The sequence below is a fragment of the Anomaloglossus baeobatrachus genome, chromosome 5, assembly GCF_048569485.1.
Source record: "Anomaloglossus baeobatrachus isolate aAnoBae1 chromosome 5, aAnoBae1.hap1, whole genome shotgun sequence".
Classification (NCBI taxonomy): Eukaryota; Metazoa; Chordata; class Amphibia; order Anura; family Aromobatidae; genus Anomaloglossus; species Anomaloglossus baeobatrachus.
Window position 1 is genome coordinate 62,959,514 of NC_134357.1, and position 27,655 is coordinate 62,987,168.

A 27,655-nucleotide genomic window follows, 5' to 3' on the forward strand; every position below is an offset into this window, starting at 1 on the left:
GATCCAACCACCGTGTCTTTGTAGAAAAGGTGAACGGATGGACTCTACATGGCTTCCCAGAGATGCTTAGTACCTGTTGGCCCTTTTGCTTTCACTCTACGGTCCAGCTCACCCCAAACCATCTCGATTGGGTTCAGGTCTCGTGACTGTGGAGGCCAGGTCATCTGGCTTAGCACCCCATCACTCTCCTTCTTAGTCAAATAGCCCTTACACAGCCTGGAGGCGTGTTTGGGGTCCTTGTTCTGTTGAAAAATAAATGATGGTCCAACTAAACGCAAACCGGATGGAATAGCATGCCGCTGCAAGATGCTGTGGTAGCCATGCTGGTTCAGTATGCATTAAATTTTGAATAAATCCCCAACAGTGTCACCAGCAAAGCACCCCCACACCATCACACCTCCTCCTCCATGCTTCATGGTGGGAACCAGGCATGTAGAGTCCATCCATTCACCTTTTCTGCGTCGCACAAAGACACGTTGGCTGGATCCAAAGATCTCAAATTTGGACACATGAGACCAAAGCACAGATTTCCACTGGTCTAATGTCCATTCCTTGTGTTCTTTAGCCCAAACAAGTCTCTTCTGCTTGTTGCCTGTCCTTAGCAGTGGTTTCCTAACACTTATTTTACCATGAAGGCCAGCTGCACAAAGTCTCCTCTTAACAGTTGTTCTAGAGATGTGTCTGCTGCTAGACCTCTGTGTGGCATTGACCTGGTCTCTAATTTGAGCTGCTGTTAACCTGCAATTTCTGAGGCTGGTGACTCGGATAAACTTATCCTCCGCAGCAGAGGTGACTCTTGGTCTTCCTTTCCTGGGGCGGTCCTCATGTGAGCCAGTTTCTTTGTAGAGTTTGATGGTTTTTGCAACTGCACTTGGGGACACTTTCAAAGTTTTCCCAATTTTTCGGACTGACTGACCTTCGTTTCTTAAAGTAATGATGGCCACTAGTTTTTCTTTACTTAGAATTTGTATTATGGCAAGAAAAAAACAGCTAACAGTCTATTCAGTAGGACTATCAGCTGTGTATCCACCAGACTTCTGCACAACACAACTGATGGTCTCAACCCCATTTAAAAGGCAAGAAATCCCACTTATTAAACCTTACAGGGCACACGTGTGAAGTGAAAACTATTTCCTGTGACTACCTCTTGAAACTCATCAAGAGAAAGCCAAGAGTGTGCAAAGCAAAAATCAAAGCAAAAGGTGTCTACTTTGAAGAATCTAGAATATAAGACATATTTTCAGTTGTTTCACAATTTTTTGTTAAGTATTTCATTCCACATGTGTTAATTCATAGTTTTGATGCCTTCAATGTGAATCTACAATTTTCAGAGTCATGAAAATAAAGAAAATTCTTTAAATGAGAAGGTGTGTCCAAACTTTTGGTCTGTACTGTATATATATATATATATATATATATACACATCTGTAGCCATAGCCTGCACTAAGCATATAGAACCTATAAGAAATTCCGCACAGTGACTAGATAAAAATCTACTTTTTATTATCATACATTTCGTACAGGTTAAAAAGGTGAGCAAGAACAAACAATGAAATAACCCATACAGGGTGCACTACTAAGATCAACCAGGGGTGCTTAGAGCAAAGTATAGTAATGCAGCAATACTTATTACAGATGTAGGATAACTGATACCAACAGGTCTATACTGTAGCCAGTTATACTGCAGTAATCCCAAAGCACCGATGCAAAGGTAATATATACATGTAATCTAAGTAATGGATGACGGGTGCTGTCATGTGTAAGATCTTATTGTATCAAAGTAACAACCAGATTAAAGGCTGCTTTACATGATGCGATATCGGTACCGATATCGCTAGCGTGGGTACCCACCCCCATCTGTTGTGCGACACGGGCAAATCGCTGCCCAGACCCGTCACACGTACTTACCTGCCCAGCGACGTCGCTGTGACCGGCGAACCTCCTCCTTTCTAAGGGGGCGGTTCGTTCAGCGTCACAGTGACGTCACAGCTGCGTCACTGAACTGCCGCCCAATAGAAGCGGAGGGGCGGAGATGAGCGGGACATAACATCCCGCCCACCTCCTTCCTTCCACATAGCGGCCGGGAGGCAGGTAAGGTGAGGTTCCTTCGTTACTGCTGCAGTAACGATATTTGAGAATGGACCCCCATGTCACCGATGAGCGATTTTGCACGTTTTTGCGACGATGCAAAATCGCTCATAGGTGTCACACGCAACAGCATCGCTAATGCGGCCGGATGTGCGTCACCAATTCCGTGACCCCAACGACTTCGCATTAGCAATGTCGTAGCGTCTAAAGCCCCCTTAACTTAATAATCGGCAGGGATCAGATACCCAGCACACCCACTGATCAGCTGCTTTGGGTGCCGGCGTCAGTAGGAAACTGGAAATGCTCAGTTCCAGAGCTGCCCAATCTTTTTATAGAGCCTGCAGGTGATTTCAATTCCTCCTATTAATTTGTATTGGAGGCAGATGTTCAGTAAATGGCCACAGCCGCTATCAGTTGACGGGGCAGCTCCGAAAATTAAACCTTTATGGCTGCCTGCTACTGCCTTTTGTACTGAGCACAGCTGATCGGCAGACTTCCTGGTGTTGGACCCCTGCCGATCAGACATTGATACGGAGAGGATTCGGCTCTACTGCTAAGGATTGGTGCTGTAGGGTAAAAAAGTACTAATAATATCGGTATTTTTTAATTATTATTATTATTATTATATGTAAGAGAGGCCAATGTTTAAGAATAGCACTTTTAATGAGAGGGGAGAACGGATGATAAGTATTGACAAATGGAATTTTATTTGGATTCTGTAAATTAGATGGCCGTGAGGAACCAGTGGGTTTTACATAAGGAGGGTAGCCCCTTGTTGTGAACTTCTGGTCCATATCTTTATGATGTACGTCTCTAGTAGCAGGATCTGTGACTATCCTATCCACTCGACAATGTTGGGAGTGAGGAAGAGATTTCTTGATAAGTTTTGGGTGATAGCGAGAGTAAAGAAGGAGACTATTTCTGTCGGTTGGTTTAGTGAAAAGGTCTGTGGACAGAGTCCGATCCGTGTTGATTATGATTGTTGTATCCAGAAAATGAATTGAGCTGTTACTATGATGGAGGGTGAATGATATGTTATCGGTGGTTGTGTTGATGTCAATAAACAATTATTCAAGTGACATAACGTCACCGATCCAGATGAAAAAAATATCGTCGATAAAGTGTTTCCAGAACCTGACCTGGTGATCAAAATGAGGGTGAGTCTAAATATACTTGTGTTCGAAGTGATCCATAAAAATATTAGCTTAGGGGGGCACGACATTAGAGCCCATCGTGGTCCCCCTGCAGTGAAGAAAAAATTGATCTTCAGAAAGGAAGAAGTTTTGAGTGAGGACCACTTCGAGAAGGTCAAGACAAAATTCCTTCTTAGGAGTTGAGTGGTCTTAAGTAATATATGTTCAGTCCACAACTGAACTTACAGTTGATTCTGCTACATGATCTATAATGGTCCAGATATCCCTTTTCCCATATGTTTGAATCAGACTCCTGATATGGGTCCCAATTTTCCACCTGCTGTTAGATTATTTTGCATGCGACTTTTCAATTTTGTATGTATGAGTGTTACATATCCTGTATTCCCCTTACATATCAGTACATTTATCTCTTACTTGTACAATTTTTTATGTGTTAGATACTTTGTACTGCAAAATGTAAAGCACCTTGTCCATTTACAGTGACGGTCGTCCGATGTGACCCACGTAATCTTGCATCTTTGCATTAAGTACGTGTATGGTTTACTTTGTATATATTTGTATATATTTATCACCTGTTTATGTGTCTATATTTACACTGTATTTTTAACCTTTACAGGCAACAACCTTGAGAAAGCCGTAAAAGCTGAAACGTTGGTGTTGCTCTAGTCAAGGTTCACCTTTTGCAGTTTATCAATAAATTCACTTGCATCAAAAATGTTCTCCTTTGTTTCTTTGACTACTGGGGTTTTACCGATATGATTAGACATTGATAACCTATCTAGCGGAAAGGTTATCAATGTAAAAGTAGTGGACAACCTCTTTAACTTTGGCAGAACCCATTAATAGTGGATGTTGGATAATTGAACTTCAATGGAGCCAGCTGACCATCTGATGTGTATGAGGGCCTCACTACTTTCACATATTCACATTGTCTGTTGGGGCAAATATGGATTTCAATGTTTGATCTCTTTGTTTTCATTGAAGGTAAATTATAGCCAAAGTGTCTGGCAGAGGCTTACCAGACTTTCGTTCTCCACTATGTACTGATGCTCATGAATTAATCTAGCAAGGGTCACAACTAGGGATGATCGAATACCTCAAATATTAAGCTTCGTGAATAATTTTCCGAATAGGTCGCCGTTATCGAATATTCGATGCACAATGTAAGTCTATGGGAAGCCTGAATAGTTCCGAATAATTGTTATTCGGGTTTCCCATAGACTTACATTGCGCATCGAATATTCGCGAATAGCGGCGACCTATTCGGAAAATATTCGTGAAGCCGAATATTTGAGGTATTCGATCATCCCTAGGGCATCTCTGGGCATCTCTGGGCATCACAGACTTGGCGCTATCTTGGATCTCCTCATACTTATCCAACCGAACTTTCAACATCTCCCACTCTCACACCACTTCCTCATCTCGCCCGCTGTCTGTCGGGGTCCCCCAAAGTTTAGTTCTTGGACCCCTGCTGTTCTCCATTTACACCTTTGGCCTGGGACAGCTCATAGAGTCCCATGGCTTTCAGTATCATCTCTATGCTGATGATATGCAGATTTACCTCTCTGGACCTGATATCACCTCCCTACTAACCAGAATCCCACAATGTCTGCTATTTCATCCTTTTTTTCTGCTCGACTCCTAAAAATGAACATGGACAAAACAGAATTCATTGTCTTTCCTCCTCCTCACTCAAACCCCCCACCTGACTTATCCATCAATGTCAATGGCTGCTCACTGTCCCCAGTGCCACGCGCTCGCTGCCTGGGAGTAACCCTAGACTCTGATCTCTCTTTCAAGCCACATATTCAAGCCCTTTTCACCTCCTGTCGCCTCCAACTCAAAAATATTTCCCGGATCCGTACATTCCTTTCCCAAGAAGCTGCAAAAACCCTAGTACATGCCCTTATTATCTCCCGTCTGGATTGTTGCAACCTCCTGCTCTGTGGCCTCCCTTCTAACAGTCTCGCACCCCTACAATCTATTCTAAACTATGGTGCCCGGCTAATCCACCTGTCCCCCCGCTACTCCCCGACCTCTCCTCTCTGCCAATCCCTTCACTGGCTTCCCATTGCCCAACGACTGCAGTTCAAAACACTAACCATGACATACAAAGCCATCCACAACCTGTCTCCTCCCTACATCTGTGACCTAGTCTCCCGGTACTTACCTGCACGTAACCTTCGATCCTCACAAGATCTCCTTCTCTACTCCCCTCTCATCTCCTCTTCCCACCATCGCATCCAAGATTTCTCCCGTGCCTCCCCCATACTCTGGAATGCTCTGCCACAACACATACTCTCGCCTACCTTGACAAGCTTCAAAAGAAACCTGAAGACCCACCCCTTGCGACAAGCCTACAACCTGCCATAACCCTCAGTCTGATACAGCACCGCACAATCAGCTCTACCCTCACCTACTGTATCCTCACCTATCCCTTGTAGACTGTGAGCCCTCACGGGCAGGGACCTCTATCCTCCTGTACCTCTCTGTGCCTTGTATTGTTTATGATTATTGTACTTGTCCCTATTATGTACACCCCTTTCACATGTAAAGCGCCATGGAATTGATGGTGCTATAATAATAAATAATAATAATAATAAGTCCCTAGTCATAACCAAACAAGTCTTGAACTTGTAATTTGACAAAATAACAGTAAAAAGAAAACGCTGAAGTCCAGAGTGTGGAATAGTTGAAATGACAAATACATATAGTTCAGGTGAAGATTTTGTGGTTACATGTGCAAATACATGAATATGAGAGTCCTTCCAGCAAGCAACATGATACACTATATGCAGACGTTGTGAACGGAGCATCTGCTCTTTTTGTAGGGAAAAATAGATAAAATAAAATAAATAGTATTACCAAATTAAAGGAAACTATCAGTGTCATAAAAATGCCAGATAATGCTCCAATAATGCTGCTACCCAAAAATGTAGTATATTCAACAACCTAAATCTTTCATCTCTTTTCCAACACAACTAGTGTCCACCTGCTTGTATTACTATCAGGGCTTGGAAATCTTTTGGATTAGAAAACTGATTATGTCAATCAGGGTGATTTTTCTGTTGCAGATTTTCAGTAAAATTGTTCAGCATTCAGATATTGTAGAAGAACAAACTGATGTATGGGGAAGATACAGTAACCGTTATCGTCATTATCACAACAGGTAAAAACAGACATTTAACAACAAACACAAACCAAAGAGGTCACACAGTACAGTAGACAAACTGAACATATTAACAAACTCACAGTTAACACAGAGCCATCTGCTGTCTCAACAGAGTCCCTCCAGCAAAAGTCTGCAGCTGCTGCTATTACTCCAACACCCATTCTCAACAGCTACGGCGTAGACCATTAGGTCAGGCCTGTTCATCAGCACAGGATACCTCTCTATGCTGTAAAAGGTAAAGGTTTTGCAAAAATATTCAAAACAGTGTTCTTAGTTGGGCAGTACTATTGTCACAGGTGACAGACAGTCCTGTGGTGTTCGGCCATATAAGGTCACAGCGTTTGGCTGCGCAAACTGCTCCCTGACCTTCTATTGTTCCTGCCTTTAGCAGTGTTTTCATGCCTTATGTTGATCCATAGACCATCTTTCAATAATAAGATTATGATGGCTCTTGGCTTAAATTCTCTTACCATTACTTTGGACAGCAACATTGTCCCTTTAAAGCACCACTTCAGTGAAGGGGCGGGGGGGTGGAGGCAGTTCAGTGATGGAGTGGTGCTTTAAATCTTAGTCCCCTGCCCCTGGTCCTATACTCAACTCCATCATTTTCATCTTTTACGGATGCCACTATGATCCCACGGCACCATCTTCAGATTGTAACTTCTGCATAGCCGAAACTTAGACGTTACGTCACAAGTTCTCAATATAAATGCAAGAATAAGGCTAGAAGGAGGCTCTTGTGGACTTGTATTGAGTTGTGCCCTTTGGCTTGCTGCATGACACGTTGGAGCAGCCAACAGGTCACAAACTGCCTAAAACTGATGGAAGCAACGCTCATCACAGACGACAGAGGTTGAGTAAAAGACAGCGGCAGGGGACTTAGATTTAAAGCACTACTGCAGTGGTACATTTAAAAAAAATGCTGGAATGGGGCTTTAAACTTTCATAACTCTTGGCTCGTGATTGGCATTATTCAAATTAGCATGTGTAAGTTTATACTCTGAACTTCTGGCCATTTTAACATCTCTGCCTTTATATGTGTATACTGAGTTTCTACAGATAGTAGATTCCTTGTATCAGTGTGTTTGTAACGTGACAGGGGATGGTTGTGTGAAGCCCCTCACCTGCAGCGGTCGCCTGAGGGACTTCTCGTTCTGGCAATCTTCCGGCAACAGGTACGTCAGGTTAACTTCAATAGGAATCGTGATGCCACTCTCGGTAATTGCGGTCAGGGGGTGACCGCCACTGCAGTTTAGAGAGCGTCTGGGGCTGATGGTAAATGCAGTCTGGTGTTATGGCCTCCCGAGAGTGAGGCTGGCCTCAGGGGCTCAAGTGTAGGTGTGTAGTACCACAGGTCACAGAAGAACTCACACACAGGCAGCAATGTCTTTCAGGGTTTTTACTCACTTTTTGCTGGTAGAGTGAGACAACCCGGGTGATGCTATGATGAACCAGGTGGAACCAGGTATCCATCAGGCTGATTTAGGGGTGACTGCTGACTCGCCTTCCTGCACCTTTGTTTCCGACCACCCCTGACTTGAAGTATATCGTGGGATGCATCCAGGGAAGTCGCTACTGCCTTCCTCCCCTTTCTGACCCATTTGCTGACAGCGTTGACCAAGGATAAAATGGCTCCAGGGTCAATCCTCCTTATAGGCCCCCTCGTTGCTGTTGATGCTGCGGGTTCTGTGACGGTTGGCGTGGAACCTCTAGTCCCACCACCTGCAGGTTTTAGCAGACCACCAAATGGATGTCTGGCTCTAGGGACCTGTCCCCGTGTGTGCATTCATTACCATGAGTCCTCGTACTCAACTCCTTACTGCTCTCTCTCTTCGGGTGTCTTTGAGTCTGACTTGGTGATAATGTTCTCTCCCGTCAGCAGCCACTGCACATGCAGGGTCTGACAGTGTTCCGCTCTTCAGCCCTACACTTCAGACACGGCTGCTCCACTCCTTCTCTTCTGACTGCCACTGCACAACTCTCTTCCAGCTTCACTACAGCACCACACTAACTGAGATGTGGAGGCTCCGCCCCCTCCTGGGTCTGCCCAGGGGTCCCCTCTAATGTGTGTGTGTGTCCTGGTCAAGAGTGCCTGTATGTGTCCACACCCTACTCAGCATTCGGGATTACCTGTTTGTACTGACCCAGGCGTGGGTGCAATACTCAGTGGCGCCTGACCAGGTCAGGGGCGCCACAGTTGTTGCGGGCGAGGTGCTATTCTCTTGCACTCCAGCATGCCACAGTAAAGATGGGGTGGTCCTGGCTGGGTGTGTGGACTTGTGTCACAATGGCGTTTTGCTCGTGTAGGCCGCACACTGCCAATGGCTTTGGCTGACCAGGGCCAGATGTTAATGTAGCACCCAGGGGGCAGAGGTTTCAGGTCTGAGGGGTCTAGTACCTGAGTTACTCGCCTCCCGGTTGGTGCGATCATTTGGGATGTCGCAGTGGCCTGCCCGGCTTCATGCCCCGAGGTGTACACCAATAAAGAGGGATGATGATGGGAGTTGTAGTAAGATGACTGTCATGACGCCACCTGTGGTACGTGGCCAGGGATTAGCCGCTGCTGCTGTCGCTGTCCTCCGGGGCGGATGGTAGTAGCAGCCAGAGATGGTATTGCTCCCCACAGGTGGAGCGAGCCCCGGGGAGGATGATGAGGGGAGTAGTGATGGCAATGGACTTTGGCGCTGGGGCATGGAGCAGCGGTGTCGGTAATAAGAGTCCGAGACAGTTGCTGCGGTTCCAGGTGTCTTTACTCACTCTTTGTGTCGCTTGCCCAGGTAGTATTGGTCACTGTCTGTGATATGACCCGTCGACCCGGGATAAGTTGGAAGAAGTCACCGGTGTTTGAAAGAAGAATGTCCTTTGTCAGAGCTACCCCTCCAGCCGTGAGGAACCTGGGCTGAGCGTGAAGAGAAGAGAAGAAAGTGATGGTGGTGTCGTGTCCCAGAACTGATGTCCCAGGTACACTGATTAGTGATTGTGTGAGATGCTCCTACTTCTACCCCAAGTGGAACCCACCCCCCAAGTGGTTGTCCTAGTGACCGGGACATTCCCATGCTTTGTGATGGCCAACTCTCTGCCTACTCTAGCACAGCTCCCCAGTGAGCTGGCTCCTAAGCTCTATGTAATGTGTGAATGTGGAACACCGGTGATTAACCCCCTCCTTACCCGAGGCAAATACCGCACCTTAAATGAGGTGCAATACTCTGTGACTGGAGCATTGGGGGAACCACATTAACTTAGGTACAGAAGGAGATCGCCAGTTCTTAAAACACAGTTTTTTCAATAAATGTAACTTGACAAAGACAATACACAGGGAATAGTGGGTACACATCTTCACGGACATTTCATTTTCAATAAAAACTATTTCCACCAACAGTTACTCCACCCCTTATAACCTAGTTGTTCCTGTCCTGTCCTCATTAGTCCTGTTTGTTTCACCACCACCTAGCTCAACCTCACCATGCTGTTCATGAGAGCCATTCTGTCCCTTCCTGCCACTCCACCCTCCTTGCAACTATGGCCGAAACCTAGCCTCACGCTACTGACTGACGCTTCCAGAACGTCCACCCAGGGTTTTTCATCTCATATTCTGTACGACCTGGTCCGTGACCTGCTGAAGTCGTAGACTGTCTGATTCCTTGATGCTGAATGTCCTGTGTGAGGAACTAACTACCCCAGCCATTAGTTCTCCTGGTCACCATGATGACTCGACTACATTGAATACTTTTCACCTCCTTTTTTATGCTGTCCCTGGTTCCACTCTCCTTTAGCTGTAGGGACACCCATGTCATGCGGCCTTGTTGAGCACACAGAATCACGTCTGCTTTAGCTGCAAAGTAGTTCCTGCCTTATATTACTAACGCTTTTTCTCTATCATGCATTAAATTACACACAATGATGCGATTGGGGGAAAACACGACCTTAGGTCCACCTCCTTACATGTTCACCAAGTTTTGCTGTGCTCTGTATCTGGGCCCATAACGTGTTGCAGGCTTTAGTTTTCAGCAGAATCATCAGCGTTCAGACATTGTAGGACAATTAAGTGCTTTCTTAGGATTTATAACAATCATTAATTTCATCATCAATAACATCAAGGATACAGGTAAGAAATTACGCAAACAAACCTGTGAAGGCATGCAAAAAAGTCTAGAGGAACTGCACACATTATCAAACTCTAAAGGCTACTTTACACACTGCGATATCGGTCCCGATATCGCTAGTGTGGGTACCCGCCCCCATCTGTTGTGCAACACGGGCAAATCGCTGCCCGTGTTGCACAACAGCCATCACACATACATACCTGTCCGGCGACGTCGCTGTGACGGGAGAACCGCCTCCTTTCTAAGGGGGCGGTTCGTGCGGCGTCACAGCGACGTCACTGAACCGCCGCCCAATAGCAGCGGAGGGGCGGAGCTGAGCAGGACATAACATCCCGCCCACCTCCTTCCTTCCTCATAGCGGCCGGGAGGCAGGTAAGGGGAGCTTCCTCGTTCCTGCGGCGTCACACGCAGCGATGTGTGCTGCCGCAGGAACGAGGAACAACCTCGTTACTGCTGCAGTAACGAGATTTGAGAATGGACCCCCATGTCGCCGATTAGCGATTTTGCGCGTTTTTGCAACGATACAAAATCGCTTATCGGTGTCACACGCAACGGCATCGCTAATGCGGCCGGATGTGTGTCACGAATTCCGTGGCCCCAACGACTCCGCATTAGCGATGTTGTAGCGTGTAAAGCCCGCTTTAGGCTGTGTCCGCACTTTGCGTTTTTACCTGCATTTCCGCAGCATTTTCAAATGCAGCGTTTTCATGCCAAAATGACTGCGTTTTGATTTTCCAACAAAGTCTATGGAAAAAAGTGATTTCTTGTGTGCACTATGCAGTTATAAACACAGCGTTTAATTTGCATAATTTTAGGCAAAAACTCTGCATTCAAAACGCAGAATGTAAATTGTTTTTGCCATTTGTGCTGTGTTTTGATAACATTGATCTCTATGAGAAAGCACTAAACGCATGTTTTTCTAAAAAAATGTGCGGTTCAGGTGCTTTTTTCACTGCTTATTACATGCGTTTTGCTGTTCAAAAACGCATATTTTCAAGGATGGAAGTGACCTCACAAACGTCATCAATTACATCACATCCTTTGTAAAATAAAAGAAGACGTGCCTGGAGTATATCGGCATTTCCGAAAATAACTAAGTTTATTCCAGTATAGCATCATCATCACAAACTATGTCCTGGTATAAAAGACTCAAGATAGAAGTGTACAAATTGATAAGTATGGTGTTTTTTTTTTTAATTTTTAAAATGTCATGAAACAGATAGCACTAAATCAATGAGATATTAGAATGTTTATGTTCAGAATCCTTGAAGTATTGTATTTTCTAAATATATACAAAGTATTGTTGTAGCTTATTATATATTTTAAAAAATTTGCACTTTAAACACTCTGCGTTACCCTGAAATTATTACATTCTTTTGTTTAGTTTTCTTCAGACAATTGTGTTGAGATTATAATTTCTAGGAATTATCCTACATTTTGTGTGAATATAGTGATACGTAAATGTCTCTTTAGGTTAAGAGCTGACATAAATGTGTGAAATTGTTATAAAATGTAATATGTAATTTATATGTACTGTTGATAATGTTTGGGGTTTTTTTAAGTTTAAAAAAAAAATAAATTTTATAATGAAAATAAACATTTTTAAAGAAATCAATTTTTTTTTTAATTTTTATTTATATATCACGTATAAATTACTTATTTATCGAATGAAGATTATTTAATGTGTGTCAATCATTATTTATACTAATATTTTATGAAAATGATGTATGGAATATGTCAAACATATGGTTTTAATTTTTTAAAAGTTAATTTAAATCTCTTAATTACATATCTTAATTTTATAATATTTTCAAAGTTGTAATGATACAAATATCTTAATTTTTTGGATATCGCATAGTATTTTATTAAAGCAATACATGTTGATTGTGAAAAATATTTAATGAACAAATAAGCTATTTGTTTGGCATATTTAAACATTAATATCATTTTGTACAGTATCATAATGTACTTCATTTATGTCTTCTCACAGGTGGAATCTATGCCCTGTCTGTGGGACCCCACTTGCCCTGATTATATGCAAAAATTGAAACGAGCCGATTGCTGGATAATATGCATTGAATTGTTTCCACAGTGGCATGAGGCAGATCAGGCTCTTCAGTATAAGATTGGTAATTGCTTATTTTTCTTTGTTATGTTTATTGTGTTACATAAACATAATTTTTAAATTTTATTTTATTTTTTTTAATTTTTATAACATATGTTCCTTTTTACATTTATGATTTACATAGAGCAAGATGTTCGCAAAAGATGGCGATCAGTAAAGGATCGTTTCAATAAAATTAGAATGGAGGCCTGAAAAAGTGGTTCATCTCCAAAAAAGCCAAACTTTATATATTATGAAGACCTTAAATTTCTATGCTCGGGTTTTAAGACAGTATAAGTGATCGAAAAGTTGATATTTTTTTCTTTTTCTTTTTTTTTTATTATTTAAATTTGTTTTTCATATTTTGTTTAACATTTTACAATTTCATAAATTAAATTTTATATTTTAAAATATTTCACAACATACAATATATACGAAAATATATGATAACAACTATATTTTATTTAACAGAATTTCTGGAAATATTATGCCACAACCTAACAACACAACAGAAAATCAGGATCAAAATAATGAAAATTCGACAGAAGTTACTGATGACCATCCAAACACCAGCAACCAGCTAATGTCAAATCAGGATTCTGTACAAGTCATAATCACCTGTGAAACCAGTGGTACATCATCAGCAAATCCAGCTGCAACCAAAACAACCTATACAAAGCCGAAAAATAAAAATAAAAACACAAATTCTAAACACAACGACCCTGACAATTTAACTAATCAAACCATTGATATTCTTAAATCAGCCACAGAAGATGATGAATATGACACCTTTGGAATGAGTGTCGCCTTGCGACTTAGAAAACTAGATGATAGGAAAAAAAGGCAACATGCAATAACAGCCACATGTGGTTTGATTTCTTGTTTTGAAGATGTGGGTCCATTTCCCTCTGGTGGTGAGCTAGTGAATTTTTTTGAAAAAAATTTTGTTGAGAAGAAAAAAACAACCACAAAATCAACAACAAACACAAATCACACAGAATATTACATGAGATGCCCCATATTCCAATTATCAGACACCATATCTTTCTCACTTTCAAAAAAATTATCACAATGCCAAAATTAATGAATATGTTCAACCCCAAAATGAAAATTATCCACAAAAAACAAATATGGCTGTTCGCCATAATGAGCATAGGCCAGGGTTTTTTTACCCAAGAGCTCTTTTCACAACCATGAAGTTAAAATTAAGTTGAAATTTGGATTACAAATATGCAAAAATACAAATATGTAATGTAATAAGACAATACAGTGGAACCTTGCTTAACGAGTAACCCACTTAACGAGAATTTCGCTTAACAAGCAAAGCTTTCTGTAAATTTGTAACTCGATTTCCGAGAAAGCTTTGCTGTACGAGCAAAATCCTCACCGCACACACTTCCGGTTCCGTACATCCACCGCGCTCTGTCCCGCTCTTGCAGTCCACACAAACACACATGCACGCACAAAACACACACAAACAAACAAGCACGCATATACAGTATTATGCTCACCTTACCTTCCGTTCCATCGCCGGCCTCATAGTTCTTGTAGTTCTCGGGTACATCGCGATGTTCTCGGGGCGAACTACAAGACCCAGGAGACCGGCAATGGAACGGAAGGTAAGGTAAGAATATAATAAAATATAGTGTACCTTCCGTTTCATCGCCGGCTTCCTGGGTCCTGAAGTTCGCCGCTCCGCTCCACTCCAGGCTGTGCATCTGCAACCATAGCGACGAAGCAGGAACTTCCTGTCACCGATACTCAAAGGCAGCGCGCTGGCCAATCAGAGGTGATATAGAAGGGTTAATAGTTTCTATATTTCTTCATTAAAGATATTTTATTGTTATTAGTAAGTATATCTGGTGGTAGTTCATAATCATTATGGAGCCTTCGGAATAAGAGACAGGCTCAAGGATTATTTTGTCTCTAAATGTTCTTCTTATCTTCTTCTTATCTCATATGCATGACTCTACATTTTTGCTTTGCTAAAACTTAAAGGTCATATGAGCAACTTGTAAAGTCCAGCTTAGAAGCCTTATTTGCAATATCACATGGATGCTGGTCTCTTTCTCCGAGCGCTCGATCTTGATTAGGTCTGAAGAGGCCTAATTGAGAAGACCTCACTGGTGATCCCATAAGCTGACTTGTGACAAAACAGAACAGCTACAACAGAGGCAAGCGGCTCTGCCTTTGACGTCAGTGCTCTGGCAGCGGAGGTTCCTCCCTCATCGTTATGGTTACCCGATACACAGCCCGTACAAGAGAACAGCAAGTCCCAGCAGACCGGCGATGGAACGGAAGGTAAGGCGAGCATAATATGTGCGTGTGCATGCGTGCTTGTGTGTTCATGCGAGTTTGTGCGTGTGTGGAATGGCACTATAGGGGACCAGGATGGGACATTTAACAAGTTGTGGAACGAATTGTCTGCATTGCAATGATTTCCTATGGAAAATCTTGCTTTGCGGAACGAGTAACTTGGTTAACAAGCACACTCCCAGAACGGATTGTTCTCGTTAACCAAGGTACCACTGTATAGTTAAACTGTTTATTATCATATTATTACATTGGATTTATTAGTTAGATTTTTTTTTTTGACAATTATACACATATTATATTTTTCCGTCATGCTATATAAATGACCTGGTAATGATGTGTTATGAAATACAAATCATATTACAAAAATTATTGATGTTTTCCTTTGTCTGGTCCGTTATTTTTTATTTTTTTTGCAAAACATGGTATGGTTTTTTGTGTGAATTGTCTGTATTGATGATTTGTGATTTTGAAAATAATAATATTGTGTAATAAATTCATTAATTTTTAATCATCGGACAAACCAGAAATATCCATATTTATTCAAATTGTTTTGCTTGGTGCACTATATACACGTGTACATATCATTTTATTATTTTTTTATTTTTTCTGAGCATTTTTTTGGTTAAATGATTATGATGTTATCCGTTTCGGAGGAAATGACATCAATAGATCTCTACTGGGTTTTTGTTTCTTGTTTTCATAGTGTTTGACTGTGTAAACTTTATTTAGCAGTGTCTTTATGTTCAAACCGCATCTGTTTTTATGCAGTGGAAAAGCATGTAAAAAGCGCTAAAAACGCGGCAAAACGCGGTAAAAACGCACCCGTATTTTTCGCGTTATCAAAAACAACTTTGACAAAAGCAATTTCTGCCAGAGGATGCATTTAGAACTGTAACTACCTCGACAAAAAGTGCACACATAGCCTTACAGCTAGTACCATATTCTCTCAACACAGTCCCACAAGCATAAGTCTGCCGCTGTAGCTGTTGTAGATGGTAAGTAATGGATGCTCTATGATTGGTAATGGGTAGTCTGTTTGGCACTATCTGTATAACTGGATAAAGTAAGGCACTTTTTGCCCACAATTTTAAACTGTAGAAAGTGTATAGATCTATATCGGCAATGCTTTGTTCTACAGTATGTGAGAAGAGTATGCTAGTGAATTATGCACTTTACAGTGTGGTGAAAGCAGCGATTTTTTTGTAAAAAAAATTTGACGGTACGCATCTCTGAGGCGAAGAGTGGGGGGGTGCCGTCAGGCGGAGATTGAGGAGCGGGGGGGACTGCCAGCCGGCGGCCGAGATTGAGGAACGGGGAGGAGGTGCTATCGTGCAGTCGGGCGGCTGGGAGATCCTGTGCACGGTTTACCTGTTGAGGCACGGGGCAGTGGAAAACAGCAGTCCCCATACAGCTCTGTCCGCCCGGCCACATTTCCGCCCCCCTGAATATAGTGCCGCCTGAGCAAACTGCTCAACTTGTCCAATGGACGGTGCGGCTCTGTTTCTTATTATTCAGTTTTGTAGTCTGTACAATTTGATTTCAATCAGAAACTATGTAATTCAGATTTCAAAAGAAAAATAAAAAATGACTAATACTGTATAATCATTTTTTTTTCTTGCAAAATATGGTTTTCAACTTACCTAGGTTGTATTCTATAAGAAATTTCAACCAAATTCCTCAGGATCATTAACAATAGCTGATGCAGGTTCGATAGTTGAAGAACCGGTGGCCACGTTCTGCTCTATCATCTGATTTGTTTCTGTCTCCACATCTGTTCCGGGTCTTTTGCATGCCGGAGCCGCACCGACCGAGAAATAGTGCGTTATTTTATCCATCTAAGACAGGTTTGACGAAACAAAACTCAATGAACTCTGCTCCCTCCATTCTCCATCCCCCTGTTCCCTCAATCCTCCATCCCCCTGCTCCCTCCATTCTCCATCCCCTGGTCTCTCCATCTTCCATCTCCCTGCTCCTTCCATCCTTGATCGCCCTGATCTCTCCATCCTCCATCCCCCTCGTCCCTCAATTCTCCATACCCCTGATCTCACTCTATCCCCCCTGCATCCTTCTTCCCCCTGCACAGCCTGCCGCCCTCTGCACCCCTCTCTCACATACCCTGCACTCCTCCATCTTCTCCAGCTTCTTTCGCGCTGGGGAAAACTTCATGGCTCCGCCCAGCCGAGTCACATGTACGTCACATCATCGCAGGTCCTGCAGCTCCAGTAGCTCCTCTGCTTGTGCCTTCGCTCCACGCATGGCTAATTTGTATAGTTTACAAATTAGCCATGTGGACAGAGCCAGAGGTGCTGCTCCTCAGCGCTCTTCAGATTTTCCGGTACGTCGTACCAGCATGTACCGCCGCAAAAAAAGCACTGGGTGAAAGTATGGTATAGGGTATAGGGTGATATTGTACAGTAGGAACTGAAGAAACTTCAGAGAAGTAACAACATGTTACGAATAAAAATGAGAAAACCTGAACTTCCAGGGGTCCGCTCATCTCTAATTACCAGTGTAAATGAGTAAATAAATTGAATTCTACACAAATTTTACAAAAATTCATATTTGTAGATTTATGTAATTCACTTCTACCCAAATTCAACAACAAAACCACTGTCTGCTATTTTTCTGAACCGTAAAAGACCATAAAAAATGTTTATAAAAATCCTTATACTCACCTCTTCGACCCCACCTGTCTAGGTTTTGCCTTAACTTCAGATCATCTCCAATCACACTGAAATCCCCGGGTCTCACCCACTCGGCCAAGACTTCTGTTATATATGAAGGCCTAGGAGGGTTTGGTACAGGAGTGTAGAAGGTCATGAGGTCACAAATTGCACCGTGACTTTGTGCGTGAATGCGTTGTACCCTCCTCCTCAAACCCGAGTGGAGGAGTCAGAAAGGTAAACTTTTTTATATGATTAATGTTTTTTATTTTCTGGGGTCTATAAAGACCCCAGAGCATAATAAGGGGTAATAAGTTAACAATCAATAACTTCGTCGTGAGTTGAATTTCCTTGTAAAAAATGCATGAATTTACGAATTTGTATTTTGCCTGATCTGCTGTCACACTGCGTTCAGCTCCAAACTCACCAGGTGTCATGGCACATTCTGACTCTGTTAAAAATGAAGTAAACCAATTCTGTAGTGGCCGCGCTCCCCGTAGTAATGATTTTAAAAACTCTTGTCCTCAAATGGAATTTATTACTCAAACATACGGAAATAAAAAACAGATACAACGAGTTTCGGTGGGAACAACCGCCTTCCTCAGGTATCTAAATAAAAATGCATCTCTTAGATACCTGAGGAAGGCGGTTGTTCCCGCCGAAACGCGTTGTATCCGTTTTTTATTTCCGTATGTTTGAGTAATAAATTCCATTTGAGGACAAGAGTTTTTAAAATCATTACTACGGGGAGCGCGGCCACTACAGAATTGGTTTACTTCATTTTTAACTTTTTCACTTGTGGTAATCCGAGGCAGGACCATACACAGGATCAATTCAAGGCAAGCAGCAGACCCAGATAAGGAGACTTTGGAAAAGTCATATATGCCTGAAGTTTTGTGGCAAAAGGTGAGAGCATAAAACTTCAGTAAAAAAAAGGGCACCAGAGAGCCGCTTTGATAACGCGCTGAGATTGGCGCCGCATGTTTGTTTTTTATTATATACCCTGCAGGGAATCACCTTACATTCTGACTCTGTTCACACTTCAGAGTTTGACACGCCACCTGGTGCTTTTGAGTTGCTCACTTAGAGCCGTGCATTGAATAGTTTGTCTAGCAGGAGTTAATTTCTGCTGGCCTGTGAATTACTGCAAAAGGCATGGGTTCCTGGACACCTATCATGGCCACAACCACCCTTTAAAAACTGATGGAATTTGCTCCTCAATGCCGAATATAGCTGTAGCGATACCGATCCATGTGCTGTTGTGATACAGATTCTGGTGAACTACTGTAGGCTATTCTGGTGTGTTGTGGAAATACTTTTGTTGTTTGACTATTTCCTTCATTTTCTTTATTTCCTCTTCATCACATTTTATCAATACCTCTATGGGTGATTGCTAGGAGTTTGAATTTTGTTTTCCCTTGTCTGTCTTGTTTTTTGGGATTTACCACTCCAGTCCTGGCCCTCTCCTGGTTTGGGGGTATTAGACCTAGGGTTAGTCAGGAGTCAGGGCTAAGCTGGTGGTCCAGACCTCTTCACCTACAAAAGTACCTCTGGGATAAGGGAAAGTTAGAACCCCTAGCTTGAGGGCCGCTTATCTCTAGTCACCAGTAGTGGCCTGTTATCCCATGGATTAGTTTGACATGGCACTTAATTTGACTGTGAGGGCAGTCAGAGAGTGCAACAGGCTACCATGGGAGGTGGTGAGCTCTCCATCAATGGAAATCTTCAAGCGGAAACTGGATAAACATATAGCTGGGATGATTTAGGAAAGCCTGCACTCACAGGGGGTTGGACCCAATGGCCCTTGAAGTCCCTTCCAACTCTACCATTCTATGATTCTATGATTCTAATTCTTTTTTGGTGGGACATCTGTGGCGGGCACTTAGGAGGAACCTATAATTGAAATGCTTATTAGGTAACCTGTGGCTTTGATAGTTATGGTGGCACACATCTAAATCAATGGAGCTAATTATTATAAATTATACTACAGTATGTTGACACTAATCACATTAACCTAAATCTATAACTTATTTTTATCTAAAATATTGTATCCTCTGTGAATTTTTCAAAAGTTGGTTTATTCATGCAGGAAATCAGAAAGGTAGAACAGATTTTTTTTGCCAAATAAATGGAAGAAAAATAACAAAAGGGCCTTAAGGAGCAGTTAAGATTTGAGTAATATACGGCATAAGAAATATTACTCATGGCTACATGCTGCTTGAGTGCAAATTCAACAATGAAAATTTAGTAAGGATCAAATAATACAGAATAAATGTGCATGGATTCTGAAAAAACTGAATACAATTATAAAACTCGTTTAACCTTCAAAAACAAGCGACTTTCAGCACTGAAAAAAAAATAATGGCTGATAAAATGTCCATAAATATAATATGACCTTTAAAAGTAGAAGGCTAATTAAAAAATATTTATGTAATCAACGATGTCAAGGCCATAGTTAAAGGGCAATTTCATAGCAGGACATTGTAAAGGATGACACCTTATTATTGTGTTGTTCTTAGGCAATGGATTCATTAGAGAAAGTAAAGAAAGTATTATTATATTTGACCTTAAAAGAAATCTCTAAAGCTACCAATACTTATATGCATAATGGCCAAATCTGCCATCCATCTACGTGTTTCCCTCTAGAGATGATCACATAGTAAAGAAGATAACATGCTGAATGTCAACACTTAATCCTTTTGTTCTCTTGGGAGATAAAGCAGCCGCCAGAAGTGTCTTTCAGAAGTATACTCCCCTCTCCCCATAGAAAAGGCATGCTCACTTGGCATACATGTGTAGTTGAGCCAGGAGAGATAGCTGCCACTAAATGAATGTGCCGCCCCTGCAGCAGTCAAACTGCTCGGATCCGGGGTTACTGAGGGTCTCCGGACCCGGGGGCTTGCGGCCACTCAAATGTAAAGGAAGTATTTACAGGGGATAAATGTTCATGACACCACCTGCGGGTTTTGGTAAGGGGAGTACCGCCGCTGCCGATAGGAGTACCGGGGCTGATGGTGTGGGGCAACAAGGTGTCAGTCCATCCGCAGGTAGGGACGGCCCCGGACAGGTGGGGGTATACTGAGCGGGTTGCGGCTTAGCCTTGGGAAAGCAGGGTTCAGGGTTCCAGTTACTCACTGCGGTAGTCTTGGTGCTGGATTAGGTGGAATAAGTAGACACTCACACAGATGGTAAACCAAAGTCTCTAAGCACCGCAGTTTCTGCAGGGAAAGCCCGTCCAGGTCCTGCTTCCACCAGTGTCACTTGGTAAGTCCGGAGCCCTGCCTACGTGCACAAATTGATTGACCTTTGTGGCCCCTCAGTTTGAAGCTTTCGGGGCCCTGCTACCTGTGTGTATGGCAGCTGTGCTCTTGATGGCTGGCACTTGGGATTTTAGTGGGTTGTGTGCTTTGGAGAACCCTATCCCCCACGTTGTGCTGATCCCTTCAACTCTGAGCTCTTTGGGAAAGTTCATAAAGAGACTATCCTCCACAGGTTAATTATCAAGGTGCCTGAAGCTCTTCCCTGATCTAGGGTCCTGTACCCCGCCGTGCTCAGTACCGGTCAGTTCTTTTGGGGTTTTGATGCTGACAATCCTCCTAGACTTTGTCCGTTGTACCCTCTCCAAGGTCACTGCCACCGGTCCCAAACTCCTGTGGTCCCGGACCACCATCTGCGACCCGACCTGTCACCTCCCTGGGAGCTACAACTCCCCAGCTCCTCACTCTTTGAGGGCCAACTCTCAACTCTCTGTCTCTCCTCCCACCAGTCTGTCTGACCCCTAGGTGGGCGGCCGTGCTCCAACTTGACCAACCCACTGGTGTATCTGTACACTTCATGGTGTGAGGTGTGGTTGGGAGTTATAGTGCGGATGTGTTAGTGACACCAGTGTTGGAAACCTGGAACCATGGGGGCTAGGTTCTGCACCCTGGTTGACAAAATGTAGTTCCCTGTAGCACCCTAATGTATTCAGGGGTGTTACATGAATGCTTCTCCAATATCTACAGAAGTTGAAGGAAAAAACTTAAATGGTTGTTCCCATCTGACTAGATAGCATATTGTTACAGGACTAACCCCTCAGACCCCTATTGATGCTGATATAGAAGGGGATGCGGCACTTCTTCAGCACTGCAGACTAGAGATGAGCGAACCGGTCCCGGTTCGGCTCGAGGTCGGTTCGCCGAACGGAGGTCCCGTTCGAGTTCGGTTCGTTGAACCGAACTCGAACCGCATAGGAAACAATGGCAGGCATTCACAAACACATAAAAACACATAGAAAACACCCTCAAAGGTGTCCAAAAGGTGACAAACAACTCACAAAACAACACAAACACATGAGAAAGTGACAAGGACATATACTCATGTGAAAACAAAAGAGCAGGACAAGGAAAAAGAGGAGGAGACACAGATATAGGCATGGCACGCCCTTCTAAAATCATGTAAAACACCACAAGGTGACTCCAAGTGGAGTCTTCCTTTTTTCCAAAAATTGGGCCACACACACACCCACCCATTCAGTGGCAGCAGTTGTGCCCCAGTTGTACAATTCACAGCTAGGTTTGCATCAAGCACATTCAAAAATATGCTATTCTTAACCGTCCCCAGGATGACACCGGGGTAGGTAGCAAAGTCTTTCCTGATCCCAGCTCTGTTCATCTTGGCTTCTTTTAAAAACAATGTAAGCAAGGGTTACTCCAAGCGGAGTCTCCCTTTTTTCAAAAAATTGGGCCCCACACACACCCACCCATTCAGTGGCAGCAGTTGTGCCCCAGTTGTACACTTCACAGCTAGATTTGCATCAAGCACATTCAAAAATACGCCATAATTAACCGTCCCCAGGATGACACCAGGGTAGGTAGCAAAGTCTTTCCTGATCCCAGCTCTGTTCATCTTGGCTTCTTTTAAAAACAATGTAAGCAAGGGTTACTCCAAGCGGAGTCTTCCTTTTTTCCAAAAATTGGGCCCCACACACACCCACCCCTTCAGTGGCAGCAGTTGTGCCCCAGTTGTACACTTCACAGCTAGATTTGCATCAAGCACATTCAAAAATACGCCATAATTAACCGTCCCCAGGATGACACCGGGGTAGGTAGCAAAGTCTTTCTTGATCCCAGCTCTGTTCATCTTGGCTTCTTTTAAAAACAATGTAAGCAAGGGTTACTCCAAGCGGAGTCTCCCTTTTTTCAAAAAATTGGGCCCCACACACACCCACCCCTTCAGTGGCAGCAGTTGTGCCCTAGTTGCAAACAGGATGTTTTGATTTGCATCAAGCACATTCCAAATCCACAAGCATTTACTCTCCCCAGGATGACACAGGGGTAGTAAATTCCTTCTGGATCCATGACTTGTTCATTTTGATGAACGTCAGTCTGTCCACATTGTCACTGGACAGACGCGTGCGCTTATCTGTCAGCACACACCCAGCAGCACTGAAGACACGTTCAGAGACAACGCTGGCAGCTGGACACGACAAAATCTCCAAGGCGTAACTGGAGAGCTCTGGCCATTTTTCTAGATTTGAAGCCCAAAAGGAGCAAGGCTCCATTTGCAAAGTCATGGCATCGATGTTCATTTGGAGATACTCCTGTATCATCCTCTCCAGCCGTTGACTATGTGTCAGACTTGTTGTCTCTGGTGGCCTTGCAAAAGAGGGTCTAAAAAAATTATGAAAAGATTCCATAAAATTGCTGTTACCAGCACCAGATACGGTCCTACTGGTACGGGTAGACTGTTGAAGATGACGAGACTGTCCCATGTTTGTCAAGTTACAACTGGGAGATTCACTCCCTGCACCTGCACGGTTGTTTGGTGGAAAAGCCGAGCTAAGATCGAATAACAGCTTCTGCTGATACTCCTGCATACGTGCGTCCCTTTCTATGGCTGGAATTATGTCACAAAATGTGGACTTGTACCGGGGATCTAATAGTGTGGCAAGCCAGTAGTCATCATCACTTCTAATTTTGACAATACGAGGGTCATGTTGGAGGTAGTGCAACAAGAAGGCACTCATGTGTCTTGCGCAGCCATGCGGACCAAGTCCACGCTGTGTTTGTGGCATAGAGGTGCTAACCGTTCTTTCTTTCTCTGACATCTCCCCCCAACCTCTTTCAACTGAAATTTGACCAAGGTCTCCCTCATCTGCTGAGTCTTCCATGTCCATGGACAGTTCGTCCTCCATTTCTTTATGTTCTCCTGCACCTTCCTCAACATCTCGCCTGCTACCATGCGCCCTTGTTGATCCCTGTCCCCCATGGTCCCATGCCTGGCGCCTTGGTGATGATGAACGTCTGTACCTTGGTGATGTTGTTGTGTCTTGCGCATATGAATCCTCCTGTAGTTCATCCCCTTCCTGTTGTCCCACCCCCTGACTCCGAATAGTGTTTAGCGTGTGCTCCAGCATGTAAATGACTGGAATCGTCATGCTGATAATGGCATTGTCAGCGCTAAACATATTCGTCGCCATGTCGAAACTGTGCAGAAGGGTGCATAGGTCCTTGATCTGAGACCACTCCATCAGGGTGATCTGACCCACCTCTGCATCTCGTTGGCCCAGGCTATACGTCATGACGTATTGCACCAGGGCTCGGCGGTGCTGCCACAGTCGCTGTAACATGTGGAGAGTTGAATTCCATCGCATTTCAGGCGATGAAACGGCAGGCCGAAAGACTTCTGGAGCGATGCAAGTCGCTCAGCTGCGGCGCTTGAATGGCGGAAGTGAGCAGACAGTTTTCGTGCCCTGATCAGAAGGCCATCTAGGCCAGGATAGTGTGTTAAAAATTGCTGGACGACAAGGTTCAACACGTGAGCCATACAAGGTACGTGTGTCACCTTGCCCAGGCGAAGGGCCGCACCCAGGTTTGCAGCATTGTCGCACACGGCCTTACCAGGCTGCAGGTTGAGTGGAGACAACCATTTATTAAACTCTGACCGCAGAGCTGACAACAACTCCTCAGCTGTGTGACTCTTATTCCCAAGACATGTCAAGCTAAAGACCGCCTGATGCCGTTGCGCTCTGCTGCCAGCATAGTAATGAGGGGTGCGTGATTCCTTCTGCGCAGTGAGAACGCTGGTGGCCTGACCAGGCAGGCTTGGGGCGAAGGTGGAGGACCCAGATGAGGTGGAGGATGCAGAAGCAGTGGCGGAACTTGGACAGAGGATTGACACACAAGTCGTGGGGACGGCAAGACTTGTGCAGCAGACCCTTCACCATCTATCACCATAGTTACCCAGTGCCCAGTCAGCGACATGTAACGTCCCTGTCCATGCTTACTGGTCCAAGTATCGGTGGTGAAATGCACCCGTTGACACACAGAGTTTCTCAAGGAAGCGGTGATGTTGTGTGCAACATGCTGGTGTAGCGCGGGCACACCTTTCTTAGAGAAGTAGTGGCGACTAGGCATCTGGTACTGGGGCACAGCGACAGACATAAGGTCTCTAAAATCCTGTGTGTCCACTAGGCGGAAAGGCAGCATTTCGGTAGCCAACAGCTTACAGAGGGATAGAGTCAACCTCTTAGCTTTGTCATGGGTCGCAGGAAGTGGCCTTTTATTTGACCACATCTGAGGGACAGAGATCTGGCTGCTGTGTGTAGACGGTGTTGAGTAGGGTGTCCCTGGAAAAATGCAGGTTTGTAAGGAAAGTGCAGGCGGAGACATGATGTTGCCTTCATCCAACGTTGGTGCTATCGATGTCTGAGAGAGCTGTACACACTCACTTGTTTCCCCTTCCAAACCAACTGACGACCTACCAAGCAAACTGCCTGTTGCGGTTACAGTGGTGGAAGTTGTGGGTGGAAAAACAGGTGTGACAGCTGTCCCCACAGTCCTAGAAGATGAAGAGCGCGCGGATGCACTGGAAGGGGCAGGCGGTGGATGGTTCGCTCCGCTAGGCCGCATTGCAGCACGGTGAGCTTCCCACCGGGACATATGATATTTATTCATGTGATGATTCATGGAAGAAGTTGTCAAACTGCTGAGGTTTTGACCTCTACTAAGAGAACCATGACAAATTTTACAGATCACATAATTTGGGCGATCTTTTTCTATGTCAAAAAAGGACCAGGCTAGGCAAGGCTTAGAGGCCATGCGACCTGTTGATCCACCCCGAATAATGCTCAGAGGCAGAGTGGTGTCTGAGGTTGCAGTTGTAGACGTGCTACCAGTACTCCGACTGTGTCCAGGAAGGCGCAAGGTAACTTCGTCATCAGTTGCATCCTCCTCCACCACCTCTGTTGACCTCCTCGAGTGCCTGACTGTGGGTTGACAGTAGGTGGGATCTAGAACTTCATCATCAATTGTTGTGTTTGCACTCCCCTCCCCCTCAGACCGAGCCTCTTCTTGCCCTGACCGAATATTTAAGTTGTCATCCCAATCGGGTATCTGCGTCTCATCTTCATCAGTATGTTCCTCATTGTCTATAACCACAGGTGTTACAGTTTGTGACAAAGGGTCAACATTATGCTCAGAAACTTGGTCCTCACGGCCTGAATCAGAGTCACAAAGGTTCTGGGCATCACTGCAGACCATTTCCTGTTCTGTACTCACTGTAGCTTGGGAGCAGACCTCTGATTCCCAGGCTATAGTGTGTCTGAACAGCTCTGCAGACTCAGCCATCTCAGTTCCACCATACTGTGCAGGGCTGATGGAGACTTCAGAGCTGGGAGAAATCAAGTTTGATTGGGATGACAACTCAGAGGACTGGTGTTTTTTGGATGCGGTACTTGAAGTGGCTGAGAGGGCACTTGTTGGACCACTTGAGATCCATTCAAGCATTTTCCTTTTTTGGCCATCATCTACCTTTGTTCCTGTTGTTCGTGTCCGTAAAAAAGGGAGCACATCGATTGTCGATTGAGATTGTCCACGGTAAGTAGTAGACATCTTACTTTTGCTGGTAGATGGTCTCTCTTCAGCAGATGATAATGGAGCTTTGCCACCTTCCCAAGGACAAACCCTTTTTTTCCTTTTCCACCACGCCTCTTCCCCTTTCCACCAGCATCTGTCATTTTGCCACTCATGTTGATTGCGACAAGATTGTGCACTTAAAATGTGGTAGTAAAAATTGAGAGGTGGTGTAGATTGCAGCGGTGGCCTAGCTTTATTAACAGCAGAATAATAAAGAATAAATATCCCTGACAATGCAACTACGGCCCTTAAACTGGCAGCATCAATTGCTAGTATAATGGCTTAGTTATAATGAGTTGGAGTGTGCAATGCAGGCAGACGTGCTGCAAATGTCTTTGCACTAGTGGGACTATAGCAAAGTCCAATAGCCACGTTTAGGATGCCACTAGGTACACTGAGTGTTTGCTAGTATAATGGCTTAGTTATAATGAGTTGGAGTGTGCAATGCAGGCAGAGGTGCTGCAAATATCTTTGCACTAGTGGGACTATAGCAAAGTCCAATAGCCACGTTTAGGATGCCACTAGGTACACTGAGTGTTTGCTAGTATAATGGCTTAGTTATAATGAGTTGGAGTGTGCAATGCAGGAAGAGGTGCTGTAAATATCTTTGCACTAGTGGGACTAGACAAAAGTCCAATAGCCACGTTTAGGATGCCACTAGGTACACTGAGTGTTTGCTAGTATAATGGCTTAGTTATAATGAGTTGGAGTGTGCAGAGGACAGGAGGGTACAGTGCCAGGATTGTGGGGCTCTGGGTAGAGGAATGGAAGCCTGCCTTTCTATTCCCTCCTAATGGGGAAATGCAGCGACGAAATCCCTGACCTTAGCTACACAGACGCTGTCTCTGTTTTCAGGACCTGTCACCTATGGCTCTGACCCTGCCGGTACGAGCCCTTAAAAGGACTGATGGAAAGTGCTATCCCTATGCTGTCCAGCGCTGTGTATGGAGCGCATACAGCAGTATCGGCGATAGGACAAAGGACGGAGCTGCGCCAGTGATGTCTGACACCAAGGACGCAGAAGAGATAATGGCGTCCGGACGGCCAGATACTCGTTTTTATAATACAGGGACATGTGACATGGACATCCTATCACACATGCCGTTGCTTCTCTGGCTAAAAGTTCACTTAGCTGTGTGTGTGTCTGGGATTGGCTGA

The 27,655-nt window shown here is 44.1% G+C and overlaps 1 protein-coding gene across 1 annotated transcript in view; it reads right to left on the bottom strand.

Annotated features, from left to right (window-relative positions):
• The window catches only part of DNTT (DNA nucleotidylexotransferase), a 599,319-nt gene that overhangs the window by 442,964 nt on the left and 128,700 nt on the right, over positions 1-27,655 (bottom strand). The gene's annotated exons all lie outside the window — the stretch shown is intronic.